Source organism: Desmodus rotundus, chromosome 2 (genome assembly GCF_022682495.2).
Source record: "Desmodus rotundus isolate HL8 chromosome 2, HLdesRot8A.1, whole genome shotgun sequence".
Classification (NCBI taxonomy): domain Eukaryota; kingdom Metazoa; phylum Chordata; class Mammalia; order Chiroptera; family Phyllostomidae; genus Desmodus; species Desmodus rotundus.
In genome coordinates this window covers 158008307-158029911 of record NC_071388.1, presented here as the reverse complement: position 1 = coordinate 158029911, position 21605 = coordinate 158008307, and the positions used below count along the sequence as shown (strand labels likewise).

Genomic DNA, 21605 nt, shown 5'->3' with positions numbered 1-21605 from the left:
TTAATTTATGAAGAATGACTGTACAGACTGAAAAAGAGAGCATAGATATATCTATATGCTCAAGAGAAATAATTTTTTGTTTTTTGTTTTACTAGTGCCACAAACTTGCCAGTGGTAACTTATTTGTTTGGTTCAAGATAACTGCAGTTTTCTTTCCTAGAACTTGTTGTTAAATGCCAAAAGATATTTTGAACTATATATTTGATCAGATTGTTAGTTTTTCTATTTTCTTTTAAGAATCTTTGAATTAAAAAACCTGTAATTTTAAAAATATCGTAATCCCATTGTATACATGCAAAACCTCATTCTTTAATCTGACCTTTTCTCCTTCTTTCCTTGATTCAGAGTGTTCCTAGGACGGGCCTTGTCTAGCCTAGGAGGACCCTGACTCACTCACCTCCCTCTCCCTTGCGTGTCTACTCCCTTAAGCATTAAGCCCTCAGGACAATGAGGTTCTGGTCCATATCAAATAATTTTAGGAACAAAGCCTTGGGTATGTCGACCATAGAGACACAGACTCAGTCAAACTAGAGATCATATCTAGGCCACAGATGTACTTCAACTCCAGACCCAGAAGAGCAGGACAACCCTAGCAACCACACCCCTATGAAACCAGACAGAGTGATGCCATGGCTGACATCAGGACCAGATCACTGATCAACCGCCCCCTCTCCTAATGTCAACCAATCAATGGAGACCACAATCCTGACCACAGTCCTAACCCCCTTAGTCACTATGATTTATGGTTTCCCCTCTATGGAACCAACCCTAGAAGCCAGGGAGCCAGGTCTTATAGCATTAGCTCACCTGTGACTCTACATTTGGCATCCTTTCCTTAAATAAACCTTGACTTTCTTCGCTGCCAACTCCTGTTCACATTTGATTAGGCTTTGATGCTTGCAGGTGAATGAACCCCTTTAGTTTGATGACACCACAGGAAAAACTTTGACTCTGCTTTGAAAAGTTCCATGTGAAGCAATCCGGAGATAGCAGGAGGGGTCATAGCCTAACCCTGCTGGCTCCGTGGAGCCACACTCATGTCTCAAGGTGCAGAGCAGGTGTTTGCTCTTGATGCAATCACCAAAACCACAGTTGTTGTCTTAAATTACTTATTTTAATGAAGTTCCATCCTCTCAGATGAGAGTTTCTGGGTAGATGCAAAGAATACCACCAAATGGGCCTTCTCTCTCCTTTTCTTTATTCTCCCTATTAAAAAAAGATATGACTAATATATGATCTTTTTAGAAAACCTTCTCTTAGTTTTTCTTTCAAAACTTTTAAGGCTCTTTTCTCTGCTCTTTGCTGCCATCTATAATTAAATTCAACCCCTTGGAAGCATAAAAAATAAACAATTTCCTGGTCAAAGGACCTTCCTGCCTTTCCTCAGACAAGACTAATCTGTTATTTTGGAATTACTTTTAAATATGGAGCTGTTTTTACTTATTTAAAAAGTCACCAAAATATAAAATATGCCCCTTTCTCCTGCCAAACATTCCCATATTGGTTTGTAGAAAAACAAACATGTGCCATGATATTTGAGTCCTTTAACTTTCTTTGTGCTACAAAATGACTTTACAAGTTAGGATATGCCAAATTTGCTGGAAACTTTGCACTCAGAGATCCTGGAAATGTATTCAAGGTCTGAGTCTGTGTTTTCACTTTTGGGGAGAGAGGCAGTGCTCTTTCAGAACCCCTGAATGGAGGGCAGGACAGTGCTAGGCCACTTAGCCAAACTGGGAACCTGCTCAGAGAAGTTGTCTGGTGGAGCCCAGTGGGGGGAAGGAGAACTGGGAGTCGAGGTGAGGCCTGCCGGGGCAGTCCGCGGCATCGGGGCAGTCCGTGGCGTCAGCGCAGACTCTTCAGCCCCTGCTTCTCCAGGACTGTAGTTTTAGTTGTGGCTTCTCTGACTGGGCTTTGGCCAAAGCAAAACGATTGTGTGATGGAGAGTACATGGAAATAGTGGGACTAGATGGCAATTCTGTATGAGGTGAGTGTCTTGGGAAAACTGAAGTTCAAATAGCTTAAGGTAAAAAAAAAAATCAGTGGTAAAACCAGGAGTTCCTATATTTTTTCTGTTAGATGTGGCCACTTAAAACATGGGTGCCCTTGGCTTTAATCAGCCCCGGCTCACTCGTGACGACTGTTCAGTACTGCTGGCGAGGAGGAAGTGTTTAAGGAGAACCTCATGAATGACCAGCACTGTCAGGGATATAAGAGGAGTGCAAGATATGTTCTAGCTTTCAAATCAAGGATTTATACTTTTTTCAGGCATATAAAGTTCATTCTTAGCAATTTATAATTTATCATAGGCAGAATATATCCTCAACTAACATAACTATTAGAATTTAGACTTAACAGTCGTGCAACTCAAATCTCTTAATGATAATATTCATATCTGGCTTAGTCCAGAAAAAGATGAGTACTAGTACTGCAAAATTGTGAGGGTTTCCAAAAATATTAAAGAAACATATTAAGTGATGCCACTATAGTAGCCAAGTCAGAGAAGTATAATGTGTTTCCTCCACAGATTAATTTGGATTTTAGCAGGTACCACAGTTAAAAATAAAAGCACTTTGACTGAGCCCTTGTGCTTCAGTGTAAGGATGGAACTGAAAGGAACCAGAATAAAAGGTCTGTCAGCAAGGGGGGTCTTTTTAGGGGGATCCATTTCCACCCCCTTCCTGAAGCAGTTTGACTAATTAAATGAGCAGGACATATACATAACAGCAGATAAGCGTAGAGGTTTGTGTTGAGGGTCTGGGCACTTGAGAGCATTGCAAAGATCAGTTCTGCCCTGAGCTGCCTCTTGTAAGATTCATCTTGCAGGTTAGAGCCTGAGCTTGCAGGTAAGAGCGCGAAGATCTCTGTCTCTAACTGTGGGTAAGTTACTTACATCTCAGTACCTAACCCCACAAGGGGTCCACGTAACTCCTGATGGCCCTCCAAGGACCTAAGAAAACCTTTCCTGCTTCAGAACCCTACAGAAGGTGATTGATTTCCCAAGGTTTCATCTTACAAAAATATATAAGCTATCAAAATAGTAAATATCCAGTTTAAAACGATCTCCATTAAAAATGTTATTGTGTTTTCTGCCTAAAATGTTTTATTGTATGGAACACAGGCTCTTCAATAAAGAGTTTTTAAGTATAACAGGCAAAGTAGACTTCTAAATAACCTACATAACAAAGAAGAAATCAAGAGAGGAATTAAAAAGTACTTCTGATCAAATGACAATGAAAACCCAAACTATCAAAATTCGTGGGATCCCACTAAAATGATACTTAAAGTTTGTATCATTAACACCTATAATAGAAAATAAATATCATTTCAAATCATGACCTCAACCTCTACCATAGATTAGAAAAAGAGCAAATTAAGTGCAAAGTAACCAGAAGAAAGGGAATGATAAAGATTATAGTGAAAAATAACTAAAATAGACAAACAATGAAGAATATTAAAAGCTGTTTCTTTGAGAAGGTTGATAAAATTGGTAACCCTCTAGCTATACAGATCAGGAAAAATAAATTTTATTTTATTTCTTTGATTTATTTTTAAAAATCATTTAAAAATAAATTTTAAAAAGATACAAATTATTAATATCAAGCATGAAAGTGACATGCTATAGGTTCTACAGATATTAAAAGTAGGGAATATTGTGAACAACTTAATGTCATGTTAACAGGATAAAAGAAAAAGGGCATATGATCTTAATAAATGAGGAGAAGCATTTGACAAAATCCAACATCCAATCCTATTTTTTTTAAAAATGCAACTTTTTAACAGACCCATATTACAAGGGAACTTCCTCAGTGATTTTTTTTTAAAAAAAGTATCCATGAAAAACCTATAGCTAACATTATATTTAATTTTTTAGAGATTTTACTTATTTATTTGTAGAGAGAGGGGAGTGGAGGGAGAAAGAGAGGAAGAGAAAAATCGATGTACAAGAGAAATGTCTATTGGTTGCTCCTCACACACCCCCAACTGGGGACCTGGCCCACAACCCAGACATATGCCCAGACTGGGAAGTGAACCAGTGACCGTTCACTTTGCTAAATGATGCCCAACCAACTGAGCCACACTGGCCAGGGCAGCTAACATCATATTTAATGGTCAAAGACTGAATGCTATCTCCCTAAGATTAAGAACAAGTTGAGGATGTCCACTATCACCACTTCTATTCAACATTGTAACAGAAGTCAGCCAGTGCAATAAGACAAGAGGAAGATAAAAAAGGTATCTACATAAGAACAGATAAAGAGAACTGTCTTAATTTGAAGATGACACAACTGTTTATGTAGAAAATCCAATGGAATCTATGAAAAAACCTAACAGTACTAATAAGTAAGTATAGCAAGACTGTATTTCTATATACTAGCAACAATTTAAAATTGAAATTGAAAAAACAGTATCATTTATAATGTTTAAAATATGAAATACATAGTGATAAATTTGACAATAAATGTGTAAGACCTGTGCATTGAAAATTATAAAACATTCACTAAGAAAAATAGAAGACCCAAGTAAATGGATAGAAATACTATGTTTTCTGGTCAGAATACTTAATATTGTTATATTACTTAAGAATTAATATACTTCAGTAAAGCAAATTATGTGGGTGGGCCTCACCCAAAAAGTTGAGAGTTTTAAAAGAGAAGACTTTGGTCCACTGCCAGTCTGCCCTGCAGATTTCTGATTTGCCGGCCCCCACAATCATGTGGGCCAATCTCTTAATCTCTCCTCCCTCTTCACATGTACACACACACACCCCATTGGTCTATTTTTCTGGACCTTAACAAAGTCCCAGTTCCCTTTTGCTGTCACTTAGACATCACTGAGTGGAGACAGAGCCAACCCTGGTGACAAACTCCTTATAATGTTGCTAAAGGTAGAGGCAAGTTATGCGCAAAGCCACTCTTCAGTAACTTCCTTTCCTCTCTATCACTTTTCCCCCCTTTATCACTGAACTTCCCAAGTTTCCCACAGGCTTTGGGCTTCTGTACTGCACACTGGAGGTCTAGCACACCCAACTCCAGCTGTTACTCCTCATGTTCACAAACAGATCTTCCCTGGCCTGTGTCAGAACTCCCTGTGCCCCGGCACTGCTTCAGGGCCATCTGTGCAAGGAATTGGTTGGCTCCTCTAATAAACATTTAGACCTGAAGCAAACTTAGAGTTATCAATAAAATTTTAGTTTTTATAGGGGAGAAAGTCAAGGTCACAAACTTAGTAAGGAGAAGACCTGAGGCTTATCCAGGTCTTCTAACTCCAAGTTCAGGCTTCTTCACACTCATCTAAACTTTCCTCTACTTCTAGCTCCTACTGTGTATACCTGGCCATATCTTTGACTCTCTAACAGGGAACTTTGATCCTCCAGCACTTTCCAGCTCATTGGAATTTGTGAGTGTCTAGAATAATCTGGAATATTGGCTTTTGACTTAGAAGAAATGTTGATTTCCTATATTGGAACATCAGCTGTCAGGCACTCCTTAACACATGTGTGAGGGATCCAAAGAATTTTCTATCTGGACTAGTGTATCAGTAAGGCATTGGGGTTTCAGCAGAAAAGTACCCTCTTTATCCTTAGCATACCCTTCTGGGTTATCAGATTCTAGCCCTGTTCAACTTCTTTGGGCTACTGTGCAACTCTTTCTAAATGTAGGTAACTGATAGGTACATAAATTGTCTAGTCTGGTGATGATTTTAATTGACTCCCTTCTCATTGTGGAGAAAACAGTTCTGTACCCATTTGCAATTCATCTCTACATTCCTTTATCTCATACAAGTCTGTGCTGTTTTGACTTTTCCTTTGAACTGATTATAACATCTGCCTGGTTCCCTCATATCATATGAATAAAATACATTTGTTAAACATATTCATCTTTATATCTGTATGTGAATCACGATTTTACCTTCTTTTGAAAATTATCTTTTTTAACAACAAGAAGACAAAAGTGCAAACATTCAGGCTATAAGAGGTTTCATCCAAAGGAGTGGCAGGTTGAGGCAGGAAGTCCTCATACTTGGGTACATACGGTGCTACCACCAAGCAGTCTGAAATGTCTAGTGGACTCAACTACTTCTCTGTTTATAACTTTTGGGAAATACTGGCTGTGTAATATGTTCATATTGGAGTTTGCTAAAAAAGTCAGTTTTCAAAAGTGATCGCACTGTTGTACAGGAGTGGGCAAAAGTAGGTTTATTATTATTATTGCATTATTTATTTGTATTACAATTGTAAACTTACTTATGCCCACCCATGTATATAGATACCACAGTTCAGTTGTCTCCCTGCCTTGGCCACCATGAATAACACTACAATGAACATGGGGGTGTACATATCTTTGCGAATAAATGTTCTCAAGTTTTTCAGGTAGATACCCAGAAGAGGGATTGCTGCATTGTATGATAACCCTATTTTTAATTTTTTGAGGAAGCGCCATACTGTTTTCTATAGTGGCTATACCAGTTTACACTCATATGTGGGATATAAAAGGGAAAGCAACAAATGAACAATAAGAAAAACAAACCAACAAAAACTCACAGACACAGACAACAGTATGGTGGTTACCAGAGGGGACAGGGGTGGGGAGAGGTGGGGTAAATATATGGTGACAAAAGGTTTGACTTTGGGTAGTAAACACACATGCAATATACAGATGATGTATTAGAGAATTATACCATTGAAACCTATATAATTTTATTAACTAATGTTACCCTAATAAATTCAGTTTTAAAAAGTGATCACACCAATTTATACCCTCATCAGTAGATTATGAGAGCCCTATTACTCTCCACCCACGCAATCCAAGAATTTGTCAGAGTTACTGATGATTGTCAAAATAGGTGTAAAATGGAATTTAATTGTAGTTTTAATTTGCATTTTCTTAATTACTAATTCAGCTGAACTGTTTCTTTTCTTTTCAGTGAAGTCCTCTGACAATGACATCTTCTGACAATGGACAATATATACAATGAATTTAGTTTCTCTATTTTTTTTCCTAATGACAACCCATACTCCTGCAAGGAGAGGAAATGGGAGAGAGAGATAAGAGTCATTCATTTTAGACAAAAAGTTGGAGTAGCATTGTAGATTGCTTACATTTTTGTAACTTGTGACACTTTTAATTTGTACCTCTCATCTTGGTCACTTTGCTCCTGCATTCTTACATTGTTTGGGAAGTGTTTACATCTTTTAAAGATGCTTTTGAAATCCCAACCTGTAATAAATGACCTCTGCTTTGAGTGACCCAAAGGCATGCAAAACATCTGTACTGCTAAATGCAGATTTGCACATATCCTAAGTCAATAGTGAGATTTTTTTAAAAGGTTAATTAAATAAACAAACATTTTAAATTTACTTTATTTTAAAAACCCTTAAGCAGATACCTTGCTTTAGGAGGAATCCATATAGTTTTAGGGTTTGGTATAACCACGTTGTTCCCATTCATCACTTTCTAAATTAAATTGGCTTTTCATCTCCATTCTACTCATTTTTTTCATTAAATATAACTTTATTTAGGACCTCCTGATGTGCCAGGTACTAAGGGAAGTGCTGGAATGACATGAGTGGGCAAGACAGACAATATCCCTGCCATCATAAAACTTAGATTCTAGCGGGGGGGACAAACATTAAACAAGCACACAAAGGACATCATTTTGGATAGGATTAAGTGCTATGAAAAATAACAAATCAGGGTGGGTGAGGTTAGTGAATATACTTTGGGGAGTCTTTTGGCAGACAGCCTTTAGCAACCAGGATAGCCAACAGATCTCAAGCCACATCATATGAGGGACTGCTGAAGACATGGGGGGCAGTGAGCTTAGCAACAAAAAGACTTCACAGGGTCTAGTAGGGGAGGGAAAAGTTTTCCTTGTCCCTCTTAGGGTCACTGGTTGGGTTTGAAAATTAGAAGCCTGATGAAGACAGATTTACAGGAGAAAAGTATACAAATTTATTCAATGCAAGTTTTATGTGACACAGGAGGCTTCGTAAAGAAATGAAGACAAGAAATGATTAAGCCTGAGTATTGGTATGCTAGGTTTGATAAAGAGTGGGGAGCTGTGGACAGATGTGATGGGACAAAGAGTATGAGCGAAGTGAAGTGAAGTGGGGGAACTCAGCATGACCTGTGCGTTCCAGTTCCTCTCTGCCCCCTTTTCTTTGGAGATAAGGATGTTTCTTTGCTTTAAATATGGGAAGGCCACCTCTCGCGTGAGAGTTTTACCATCTGCTTCAGGAGAAGATCAGAAACCCTTTCCTGCACATGCCATTTCTCAAACTCCTCCAGTTTGAAATATTCAAAAATCCAAGGTGTCATTATTGGGGTGGTTTGTCCTGAACTCTGTTAGTCTCATAAACTGTCGCGTGCAGACCACCTGTATAAGGTCCACCTGGAGATTGCATAAGAGATGTGGATTCCTGGGCCAAATTCCAGATACAGAATCAGAATCTCTGCAATTGGATCTCAGGCATCTATATTTTAACAAGCCCCTATGGTGATTTTGATGCATTATAGTCTGAAAACCACTGATTTAGGATAACGTGATAATTGGATGCCATCAGTAGAGAAGGAAGACAATTTGTTCTTTAAAGCCCAGAGGATAGAACTAGGATAGATGCACAGAAGCTTCTGAAGGATGACTTTGGTCAAGGTTAGGAAGATCATGGTTATGATCAGACATCCCAAAATATGGAATGGCCTCCCTCGGGAGCCAGAGAGAGAACTCTTAGATTCTGGAACCATTCAGTGGTAAGTGGATTGACAAGGTCAAGAATCTTGCTGAAGCAATTCTAGTGTTAGCTGAGTAATTGAACTGAGTGACCCTTTAAGGTTCTTTCCAACAATGTTGCTACCTTGACTTGTTCTTTGGCCTACAGAATTGCTTCTGTGATTTTTAAAACTGACATCTATCTGCAGACAACTGTAATTGAATAACAATAAAAAAAAAAAACTGACATCTATCATTAACCCAATACTGCTACTGTGATGATTCTTGGCTTATTGTCATTATATTTGGAAGACTTTAAAAATTTGCTTAGGGCTCTTAACATTTCAACTGTGATCTTTTTTTCACAGTTTATTCTCCTCAGCATACACCTAGAAAGTGGCTCCTGAGTAGCAGCACCAGCAGCACCTGGGAACTTGCACACACACCCCCCTCCCCGTGCTGAATCAGAAACTCTGGCGCTGGGGCTCAATCTGTGTTGAGCAATCTGTGTTCTAGCAAGCCCTCCAGGAGATTCTCATGCATGAAGAAACACTGACTGATAGAAGCAGAATCGCAAGGAGGTGAAGTGACTTGCCTACAGTAACACAGTCGATCTGGGAAAGAAACTGGACCACAACATTTTTCCTTGGGAAGGGCAATTGCTCAATATCTATGCTTAAGAAATTCTCGCACACATTTAATATTTAGGATTGTTTCTTGAGCATTGCTAAACAACTGGATACAATGTCAATATCCACCAGTAGAGGAATGGCTAAATGAATATCACTGATTTCAATGTGGGAGTTAAAAGGAATGTATTAGAGCTATGGAGCAACATGGACTTATCTCAAATACATATTGGTAAATAGAAAAGCAAGTTGCCAGATGGTACAAGATGTATGTTTCAAGTTACACTGAAAGAGCAGGGTATTTTTCTCTCTCCCCATGTGTGTGTTTGTGTGTGTGTGTGTGTATTCTGAAAGGGTTAACTACCAAGAGAATAACAATAGCTACTCTAGAGAGGGGCCATGATGGGGGCAGGATGTTAGGAAATGGAATTAGGGATAGAGGAAGAAAGACTTAGTCTTATATATAACATTTAAAATTTTTAGAGGAGCCCTGGCTGGTGTGGCTCAGTGGATTGAGCACCGACCTGTGAACCAAAGGGTTGCTGGTTCAATTCCCAGTCAGGGTACATGCCTGGGTTGCAGCCCAAGTCCCCAGTAGGGGGTGTTGAGAGGCAACCACACATTGATGATTCTCTTCCTCTCTTTCTCCCTTCCCATCTCTCTAAAAACAAATAAATAAAAATAAAATCTTAACAATTTTTTTAGAGGAAATGGTATCTGTACATTATTTTTTAATTAAATATTCATTTCAAACATTAGGTGAAATTGTTATGGTTTAATTATAATGGGCCCAAATCCTGATCCAAGAATCATGTAGCTATTTGACTAATATCACTTGTATCTGAGTGGATGCAATGCCCTCAGTCATATGCCAAAGAGAGTTAACCCTTTTCTATTTCAAAATATTCCTTGAGGGACTTTCAATCTACATCAGTGACCACCCAGACTGTCCACTCATACAGGATAATTATTGGAACAATTCAATCCATATAAATAATTTTCTCCTATGTAGGTAATAGAGGGAACTAAGCTATTTTGGCTTGGACAATTTGATAATTACCCCCAATTGCCCATTTCCCTTTAGTGTGTATAAAAATCCAGATTCAGTTTAAGTTCTTTCTCATATTTACCATAAGCCCCTTTATTTTAATGTATTCCCTTCACATTTGGCCTTCAGTAAAAACAGAACAGCTGGCCACCATCTGCTACAAAAAAAAAAAAAAAAAAAAAAAAAAAAAAGCCATTATATCCTTAGGAAGACTCCTAAATTTGAGCCTCGGATGAAAAGTCACGATCTGTATTAGATAGGGGAAGTCCTGAGATTGTAAATTTCTTCTAGTTCAGGGTTACTCACCCCAGCACTCAAAACACACAACAGGCGCTTAATAAGTAATTCTGATGCTGATGCTGCTGCCTGTTCATAAACTTTAAGTGGGAAGCCTTCTAAAGAAAAAAAGGCTCTGGGAATTAGAGATTGACGCTGAGTTTATTCACAGGTTAATTGTTAAAAGAAAGTTAAAGTGATTTTTCTATTTTACAACTGACAAAGTTATCAATGTATTTTTTTCTGAATGAATTCTGCAGATTGATTTCACAATGAATATTGGATGTGTTCAGCAGTCTTGTTTACATATTTTGGAGATGGGCTATGAAATAGCTTCATGTCATATCCTGACTCTACCACACACTATCTGTGTGACTTTAAGCCAGTTTCCTCATGTGTGAAACTGGAATAATTTCATTGATTTGGGGGCTATTACCAGTGCTAAGTGGGATGATACATGTGAAGACTGGCATGAAGTCTACCACAAGCAAGTAGTCAGTAAATGCCCCCCCCTCCCTTCTTCGCTTCCTTTCTTTATCAAAAATCTATTTTTATTTTCCCCAACCAAATGTAAATAACAAAGTAGCTAAAAATCTGTCCTCTGAGTCATCCCTAAACCATGATGCTTAGGGGTAAGCAGATATTTACCAAAAAGTGAATAGAACATATTAGAACAGGAATGGCTAGGAGGTCAACTGTGGGTCAGCTGACGGACTGGGCAGTGGCTTCCCAGAGTGCCGTGTTGGGGGGAATTCATGGCCACATCTGGGCTCTGGAGAAAATGTGCCTGATTGAGAACTAAATCTGCAGCTGGGGCTGGAGAGCTAAGTGACACTCATTTGTATTCCTTCTCCTTCTTCTCCTTCTCCTCTTCTACTTTTGCTCCTTTTTGTCCATTATTTCCTTCATTCTTTTTTTTTCTTTCTGCCTTGGTGTTATTATTATCTAACATAAGTCAGTCCCGCTGAAATTTGTTCTAAGGTTTCTCCAAGCAGGGACAGAGTTTTCATTCAGCCGCTGGTTTTCACAGAGTTAGCTGGGCAGCCAGTCCAAAGGCCCGGAGTGGCAGTCCTCTCGACTGCATTGACACTGTCAAACACCTTCATCACATCTTTCTTCTTGTTTGCTTTTGTTATTTCTTCTTGCACAGTTTCTACAACGTGGCCATTGCTCCCTGTGTCTCTATTTCTACCTGGGTTCTTCCCTACAATTGAATTAAGTCACGAGGGCGCCCACAAGACAGACATCAGGGGAGTCAGGAAAGACAGGTTGGACTTACATTACTGCCAGCACCCAGTGTCTTGGAGAACAGTGTGACTGATATTACCTCTTGTAACCACTTCGTGAATCACCACTACAAATTTCAGGCTGAATTTGCATAACTGTCAGCTATGAAAATGATTTTTCTGGTATTTGAATATGTGAAAGACATCTGTCAGCAGTGTGGGTTCCATGAGAAAGGAAGAACTTTAAAAGAATGAGTTATGGGATTTTCAGTCCTCTAGAGCAATAGGCAAGTTGAGAAGATCCTCAGCCTAGGCAAGGCCAGTTTGAACCCATTCTGTCCACTATGGATGAAAGGGAAGTGATCACAGAATTCTCTTCAGTCTATAGCAACCTGCAGAGGCTGACACTGCCCCCTGCTAGCGATGGCACATGGAGGAAGCTATTTCATCTCTCTGGCCTCAGGCTCTTCATCTGTGAAATGTAAAGTTGGACCAGGCCATGTCTTAGTGTCTTTCAATGGTATTATAAGAAGCACTCTTAAAATGTTTTTTGTTTATTGCACTAGCCAAGGTTATAACTGTGGTAATGTAAGAGTTGAGAGAGTAAAGAAGCCACCTAAGATCTTACCTACATAAAAGCCATCAACACACAAACACAGTTGAGAAGGGAGAGCAGCTCACTCTCTCAATTAAACAAAGAAAAATGAGTGGAAATGACAATATATGAGAACAGCAGCTGTTAGAGACTCCTCCTAGAGAATGCCACCCCCCACTGCGCTGCTGTCCTAGAAAGTAGATGTGGAGACTGTTCACCTAAGCTTGTGATATACTTTACTTACAGTGTTGACGCTGTCCATTATCCTCCTTAATTATTATTTATTAATGCATAAAGAAATTTGTGGGGAATTGAGGTTTCTCTTCACTTGGCTGCAGAAATACTAGCTTATCTGAAAGGTATATTAAGATCTATTTTATGGCAGGCTCTCACCTATGATGTTACAGGTGAAAAGAAATCCAGGAATGTCCCATGAGGGACAAGGTATGGCGTCGCCATGCTGGCTCTGGGAAGATTAGTGTTTCCTTATTCCCTGCTGACTCCCCAGAGGAAAAAGTAGAAGCTTTATTCTTTGAAAATTGAAATTTGGATTTCAGCCTTTCTTAAGATGTTTGGAATCTTCTGTGATGCTGATTTTTCTCCCAAGTCCTGTCTTATGAACCAGAACTAACTTTAGGGCTCTGTAAGGGATTGTCAGGGACCCTGTCCTCATAGCTAAAGTTTTCACAGTGATAACTAATGATATTCAGTTCACTTTGCAAGAGCTAAAAGAATTTGTTGCATGCTTACAATGGCAAACACATCTTTCCATGGCAATGGAATGAAAGGGTCCTCAGTATCTTGCCTGCTTCTTCTCATGCACTTCTATACATGCTAATTCTTATATTACAATCTCGAGGAAGAAGCTGAGTAATAAGGAATAAGAAATGAGTGAATTGTGAGGAACTGAAAATATATTTTTAAATTCCCTCAGCCTATCAGTCATTTAGTAACTCCCTCATTCACTTAATAAACATGAGATTTCTTTTCTGTGTTAAGCATAATTAGTGTCTTTTTCATTTGAGTCCCTTCTTCCTCCTGGCTAACTGAATGCCAGTTTTTTTCTTGGGGGGGGTGGGGTGACAATGTGTCTAGCCCCTCTTTTCTAGTCAGGAACGGTCATATGACTCAGTTCAGGCCAATGAGAGGTATGTGAATGGCTTCTGGGAATATGTTTTCTATCCTAATAAAAGTGGGGTAAATGTGGCTGGCTTAGCCATTCATCCTGCCCTTCTTCATGCCAAGAGTGCAGACATGATGCCTAGACGGGCAGCAGCCACCTTGTCACTCTGAGACTATAAGCCAACCCTCACACTAAGGATGGTAAAAAGGAATAAAAGGAGGTCAGAAGATATTCAGGTCCTTGATGACATCATGTAACAGCTAGATACTAACATTAAAAACTGCGTACCTCTTCATTTCTTTTTGTGAAAAACAAACAAGCCTATTTGCCAGTGGTTCTCAATTTGGGAAATTTTGCCTCCCAGGGGACATTTGGCAGTATCTGGAGATATTTTTTATCACCGCAATTTGGAGTTGGGGACTATCGGCATCTTAATAGATAGAAGTCAGGGATGCTGCTATACATCATATAAGGCACAGGGACAGACTTCCACAACAAAGAATTATCTGGTCCAAATTGTCAGTGGTGGTGAGATCGAGAAACCCTGGTTTAAGCCACTGAAAATGTTTGTTTGTTATTCACAGTCAAATGTGTTCCTGACCAATAGATTCCCTCATTCAGAAAACACTAAACACATACCACATAGCAATCACTGTACCATGCAAGATGCTAGGAATACAAAAATGAGACTACTCCGTCCCCTCAGAAGTTCATTTCACAGTCTAGTGGGGAAGGCAGAAATGCTAGGGTAAAAATACAAGTGTATGCTCTGATACAAAGATATTAACATCCAGTTGTGGGTGCACAGAGGGTGGAGCAATTACTGGCATGGGGCAGTCCAAGTAGGCTTCAGAGGGAAGATGCCTGGGCTGGAGACTGAAAGTGAGGAGGAGATGACCATGTAAAGTCTTTCCACCAGAGAAAAGAGGAGATGCAAAGGTCAACCACTGTGCAACCATTATACATGGGCCTGAAGGGTCCAAGGTCAACCTGACAGCAATAGTGCAGGGAATGTGAGGGAGAATGGCGAAGGGAAAATGAGAATAATTGGTTGGTGACAATTATAGAAGGCCTTGTTTGCTGAGCTAAAGGCTTTGGATTTTATCCTACAGGCAATGAGCAGGTACAGATTTTTATTCACAAGAGTGATGTGATCATATTTATGTTTTCAGAAACATAACTCCAGTGGCAATGTAAAGACTCATGTGGAGTAAGCAGGCCAGAGTCAGGAAGACATACTTGGAGGCTAGGCAAAGATTCATTAGAGGGACTATCATCAGTATTCTGAAAAGTATAGCAGGGAGTAGTCAAAGGGAGAGAATAAATGTTTGAATGTTCTATGTCAAATGCTGTTTTGTAATCCTTCCAATATGTATTTTCTATTAACCCAATGACACTGAATGCCTCTCTCTATCTTTGTGTTCTCAGCACCTTGTACAGAGCTTGCCGTATCTTCCTTATTACACATTTTCACTTGATAACAGGGAGAATGTGTTGATAGCCAGGAACTGAGAAGCCCTTTTGAAGGGTAATGAGACATGTATATCTGCCTCTTGGATTTATCTAGGGACCACTCTGGAAAGACACGGAAGGAGTATGAAGTAAAGAGTCAAAGTCCAAACATGAAGGACTTGAAAATAAAGGTCAACTCTAAAAATGTCTGAATGTCTAGAGTTGCTCCAGGCCTTCCACTGGCAAGAATATCTGAATCTCAAAGGATTTCTTTAGAAACCAAGAAAGTCAATTGGTCAACTCAGGAATGCCCTCAGTGCAGAGTTTTGTGGGTCTTCTACTTTAGGGTACAAATAGATAAAAGCAGAAAGAACAAAGGACTTTAGTTGAGGGAGAGAGGGCACAGAATCATTTGTTTCACATTTTTTTTGATCAATTACTGTCAGCCAGGCACTCTGTTACAGGTGAAGAGGCACACATACACATAAAAGCAAAGGTGCATAAATGGCTTTTAGGAGACACTTTTTATGAGGACACTGATTCTTCACCAATATGAAGAAGCAATGATTGTGTCCATAAACCTTGGCATTCACAAGGCTTCTCTGTAGTTTCTAGAGATCCTGCTACTAATTGGACGGTGGTTATAAAATCAGGTAACTGAGTCACAAAAAGTTACACCAGAACCAATATGCTGAATAATTATGGTTCCTTTTAAAGGTCATTCCTTCCCTAATTCTCTGGGAGATTACATCCCTATGAATGTTCTATCACCACAAACATTTCAGGGATTCATTTTTAGAATCAATATTTGAGCTTCCATTTTAAAATAAGCCTCATAGTTGCTAACATTTTGTCATGTATGTATGTTAATCTTTAGAAATAGCCAAGATTAATTCAGATCCAATACTAATAGAAAAAGTGATCAAAGTGAATGTTCCTATAGGTCAAATAAAATAATAGTGTGCTTAGATCTGAAGGAATGTCTAAATTAAAAATTATAATATTTTCAGAGTGAACTTGGGGGTCTGGCAAAGATAGAGGTGTTGGTAGAACCCTTTGCTTCCTCACCCAACCAAAAGGAGGATAACAACCAATCTAAAATCAATAAACAACCAGAAGTGCCAGAAAATCAAACTGCATAAAAGTCTGACAACCAAGGAATTAGAGAAACAGTCAACCAGACCAATGGGACTGGTAAAAACCCATGGCAAGGACTGTGTGGGAGGGGTTGGCTGATTGGGAAACTGAGACTCAGAGCTGACTGTGGACTATGGAGGTTGCCAGCCAGGAGAAACTCCTAGTCTCACGCCAGAGCTCATTGGAAAGTGGGGTTGAGCCGAGTAGGCGAGCTGCATTATTCCTTCTCTGGCCCCTCCCCAACAGGCAGCGCCTCAGTGCAGCAAAGAGGGTTGCCCTGCCCTGGTAAATACCTAAGGCTTCACCTTCTTACAACCTAACAGGTACACCAAGACAAAGAAATATGGCCCAAATGAAAGAACAGAGCAAAACTTCAGAAAGAGAGCTAAGTGACGAGGAGATAGCCAACCTATTTGATGGAGGGTTTAAAGCCCTGGTAATCTAAATACTCACAGATCTGACTGAGCTTGGTTGAAAAATGAAAAAACACATGAAAGATATACAAAATAAAATAAAGCAAAATATTCAGGGAACCAATGGTGACAGGAAGGAAACCAGGACTCAAAGCAATGATTGGGAACAAAAGGAAGAATAAACATCCAACCAGAACAGAACGAAGAAACAAGAATTCCAAAAAATGAAGAGAGGCTAAGGAATCTCTGGGACAACCTGAAACATTCCAATATCCGAATTATAGGGGTGCCAGAAGGAGAAGAACAACAGCAAGAAATTGCTCAAACTTATTTGAACAAATAATGAAGGAAAACTTCCCCAATCTGGTGAAGGAAATAGACTTCCAGGAAGTCCAGGAAGCTCAGAGAGTCCCAAAGAAGTTGGACCCAAAGAGGAACACACCAAGACGCCTCATCATTAAATTACTCAAGATTAAAGATAAAGAAAGAATCTTAGAAGCAGCAAGAGAAAAGGAGACAGTTACCTACAAAGGAGTGCCCATAAGGCTATCAGCTGATTTCTCAAAAGAAACCATGCAGGCAAGAAGGGACTGGAAAGAAGTATTTGAAGTCATGAAAGGCAAGAACCTACATCTAAGATTACTCTATCCAGCAAAGCTATCATTTAGAATGGAAGGGCAGATAACGTGCTTCCAAATAAGGTAAAGTTAAAGGAGTTCATCATCACCCAGACCTTATTCTATGAAATGTTAAAGGGTCTTATCTAAGAAAAAGAAGATCAAAAATATAAACAGTAAAATGACAACAAACTCACAACTATCAACAAATGAACCTAAAAGAAAATACAAACAACAAAAACTAAGCAAACAACTAGAACAGGAACAGAATCAGAGAAATGGACATCACATGGAGGGATTTCAGTGGGGAATGGGAAGGGAGGAATGGGGGGAAAAGGTACAGGGAAGAAGAAGCATAATTGGTAGGCATAAAATAGATGGGGAGAGGTAAAGAATAATATAGGAAACAGAGAACTCAAAGAACTTATATGAACAACCCATGGACATTAACTAAGGTGGGGGATGATGGAGGGTTGGGGAGTGCAGGGCGGAGGGGGGATAAAGAGGGAGAAATTGGGAAAACTATAATAACATAATCAATAAAATATACCTAAAAAGTAAAAATAAAAATATTTTCAGTAACAGCATGGTTTATATGGTTTCTGAATCTGCTGAGAGGATTATCTCCACCCTCAATGAGTATAAAAAACTAGTGTCCATTCCATTAAATCACATATTTAAACTCAAATTCTTCCATGCAATTGTATGTTTCTACCACTGCCAAAAAAATCTACAGTTTTCAACCCCTCATTAATTTCACTTTAATTACAAAGGAAAAACATAGAAAAAGAATAATCAGAAATATTAAATTATTGAAAGAAAAATCCTAAAGAAAATTTAGGATATTATACACATTAGGCAGATCTCAAGTAGTCCCAGGATTACAGGATACAAAGTCCCACATGAAAGAGAAGTGGTCTTGAAACAAATGCAGGGAGGCTACCAAAATGAGGAGACAAAGAACCATGGCTCAAATGAAAGAACAGATCAAAACTCCAATAAAAGAACCAAACAAAATGGAGATAAGCAATCTATCAGATGCAGAGTTCAAAACACTGCTTATGAGGATGCTCAAGGAACTTAGTGAGGACCTCAACAGTATAAAAAAGATCCAGTTAGAAACAAAATACAGTAATTGAAATAAAGAACAATTTACAAGGAAACAACAGTAGAGTGGATGAAGCCAAGAATCAAATCAATGATTTGGAACATAAGGAAGCAAAAAACAACCACACAGAACAAGAAGAAAAAGAATAAAAAATAAATGAGGGTAGTGTAAGCAGCCTCTGGGACAACTTCAAGTATTCCAACACTCACATCATAGGAGAAGAGAAAGAGCAAGACCTTGGAAGTCTATTTGAAAAAATAATGAAAGAAAACTTCCCTAATATGGTGAAGGAAATAGACATGCAAGTCCGGGAATTACAGAGAATCCCAACCAAGGTGGATGCAAAGAGGCCCACACCAAGACACATCATAATTAAAATGCCAAAGGTTAAAGAGAAAGAGAGAATCTTAAAAGCAGCAAAAGAAAAGCAGTTAGTTACCTACAGGGGAGTTCCCATAAGAATGTCAGCTGATTTCTCAAAAGAAACTTTGCAGGCTAGAAGGGATTAGCAAGAGATATTCAAAGTCATAAAAAGCAGTGAACTATAGCCAAGATTGCTCTACCCAGCAAAGGTAACATTTAAAATGGAAAGGCAGATAAAGAGCTTCCCAGACAAGAAAAAACTAAAAGAGTTCATCATCATCAAACCCTTACTATATGAAATGTTAAAGGAACTTATTTAAGAAAAAGAAGATCAAAACTATGAAGAAAAACATGGCAATAAATACATATCTGTCAACAATTGACTATGTAAATAAGAATAACAGAGACAGAATCATGGATATGGAGAGCATTTTGATGGTTGCCAGATGGAAGAGGGGTGTCAGGAAATGGGTGAGGAGGTGAGGGGATTAAGAAGTACAAATAGGTAGTTACAGAATAACCATGAGGACATAATGTACAGTACAGGAAATGGAGTAAACAAAGAACTTATATACATGACCCATGGACATGAATAATGGTGTGGGATTGCCTGAGGGAGTAGTAGGTACTGGGTAGAGGTGGGGCAAATGGGGAAAAACTGGGACAACTGTAATAGCATAATTAATAAAATGTAATTAAAAAAAGAAATAGAAGTGGTCTTTGTAGTTGGAAATTCCCTATATCACGGTATGCAAAATGATGACATCCTGGATCAGGGGAGTAAAAACAATGTTAAAAGAAAATTGGACATGAATTATAAAAACTATGATATATATTAAATAACTTATTTTTTGTGGTTTTGTATTTTAATTTTTCTTATTTATTAATTTTATTCATTTGTATTTTAAACAGGTAATGCACTCAAAGAATGACTAGGAAAAGATGGTATATTAAACACATACATTTACTTTTTCTCCCTTCTGACACTACACTAGAATGAAAGCAAGAGGATTTTTTTAAAGGTATAAATCTTATGTAAAGATTAAAGAGATAAGAAGATAAAAAAAGGACAGAAGATAGCCACGATAAGATTTTGGTAACAAAAAAGCACATGAAAAAAATGGTAACAAATTTAGCAGACCTGAAAAATGTTCAACTTCACAAGCTATTAGGGAAATGCAAGTCAAAACTACAATGAGATACCACCTCACACCTTTTAGAATGGCTGTTATCAACAAGACAGATAATAACATGTGTTGGAGAGGTTGTGGAGAAAAGGGATCCCTCATTCACTACTGGTCGTAAAGTAGACCGATACAGCCAGTATGGAAAACACTCTGGTGATTCCTAAAAAAATTAAAAATAGAGTTACCATATAACCAAGCAATCCTTCTCCTGGATATCTACCCCAAAACACTTGAAAACATGCATCTGCAAAGATATATGTACCCCAATGTTCACTGTAGCATCATCACGGTGGCCAAGACATGGAGACACCCAAAGTGCCCTTCAACAGATGATTGGATAAAGAAGATGTGGTACCCATATGCAATGGAATACTACTCAACCATAAGAAAAGATGAAATACTGCCATTTGCGACAACATGGATGGACCCTGAGAATATTATGCTAAGGGAAATACGTCAGTCAGAAAAAGCTATGAACCATATGATTTCATTCATGTGTGGGATATAAAATTGAAACTCATAGACACAGACAACAGTATAGTGGTTACTAGAGGGAGGGGTGTGGGGAAGTGATGGGGACTCATGGGAGCCAAATGTATAGTGACAGAAGATGATTTAACTGTGGGTGGTGGGCACACAATACAATACACAGATCATGTATCATAGAAATGTACACTTAAATCCTACATATAACTTATGATTCTATTAATCGATGTCATCCCATATATTTAACGTTTTTAAAGATTATAAATATTAAAAAAAAATTTAGACCGGAAAAAGCTGAATCCTAAACCATAATGTGATGGGAAAAGATGAGAAGCAACTTGATTTAGAGCAAAGAACACAACTAATCCAAAAGACTCAGAAATCAGCAGTCCAGAAACCTCTGTGAGTGTGAGTGAAGAACGAGCTAAAACAAGAGAATTTCTTAAAAGTTCACTAAGAAGCAGTCATACTCTGAGATTTTTCTCCCTAACCCTAGTGGCAGGTTTTCTAGAATAGAAGGTTTCTGCCCATAACCACCAAGAACTGAGCAGTACTGAACCAAAAACAGAAAGAGTGGGTGCTTTATATACTGAATGTGGAGATGCCCAGTTCTCTTCTTCTACTGGGATCTTACAGCCTTGGTAGCTGGAGCTAAACAGAAGGTTGGCTATTAGAATCTTTTTTACAGCAAACATCAGTCTTTTTATTGAATAAACATTACAAAATCATCATAATTCATTTGGGTAAGTGGCCATATGGTGCTACTTGCGTTCCCGCTGCCAGGGAGCCCATAACGCTGCCCAGAGGGTGACTCTGATTCAGTTCGGACCCCATTTAGGACATTATACTTACTGCTAAATGGCATGGGGGGGGTTCTTTTTTTCCCCAAAGAAACAGAAAACAGCAGGTTGATTCAGAACCCAAACACAGCTGGCCAACAACTTAATGCAGAGATTGTACAGGGAGAAGAAAAAAACTACAGACTCATAGAATTAGAAAAATGCTTTTGTTGAGGGAATAATAGACCATGGTGAGAATTCTGCAGTATGAAAGGGAAGAAGCAACCTCCCTGAACAAAGTAATTATTAAAGGCTATATACTTAAAGTACAAATAGAGGCTGAGAAGGAGACCCTGACAAAGTGACATCCAGCACTCCTATGTGGGACAAGAACATCATGACCCACACTGATTAAGATTAGGAAAAAATGTCAAGTGCAAGAAGATGAATTCAA

At 38.7% G+C, this 21605-nt stretch overlaps 1 protein-coding gene across 12 annotated transcripts in view; it reads right to left on the bottom strand.

Annotated features, from left to right (window-relative positions):
- The window catches only part of MYO3B (myosin IIIB), a 440217-nt gene that overhangs the window by 173317 nt on the left and 245295 nt on the right, over positions 1 to 21605 (bottom strand). The window lies entirely within an intron of this gene.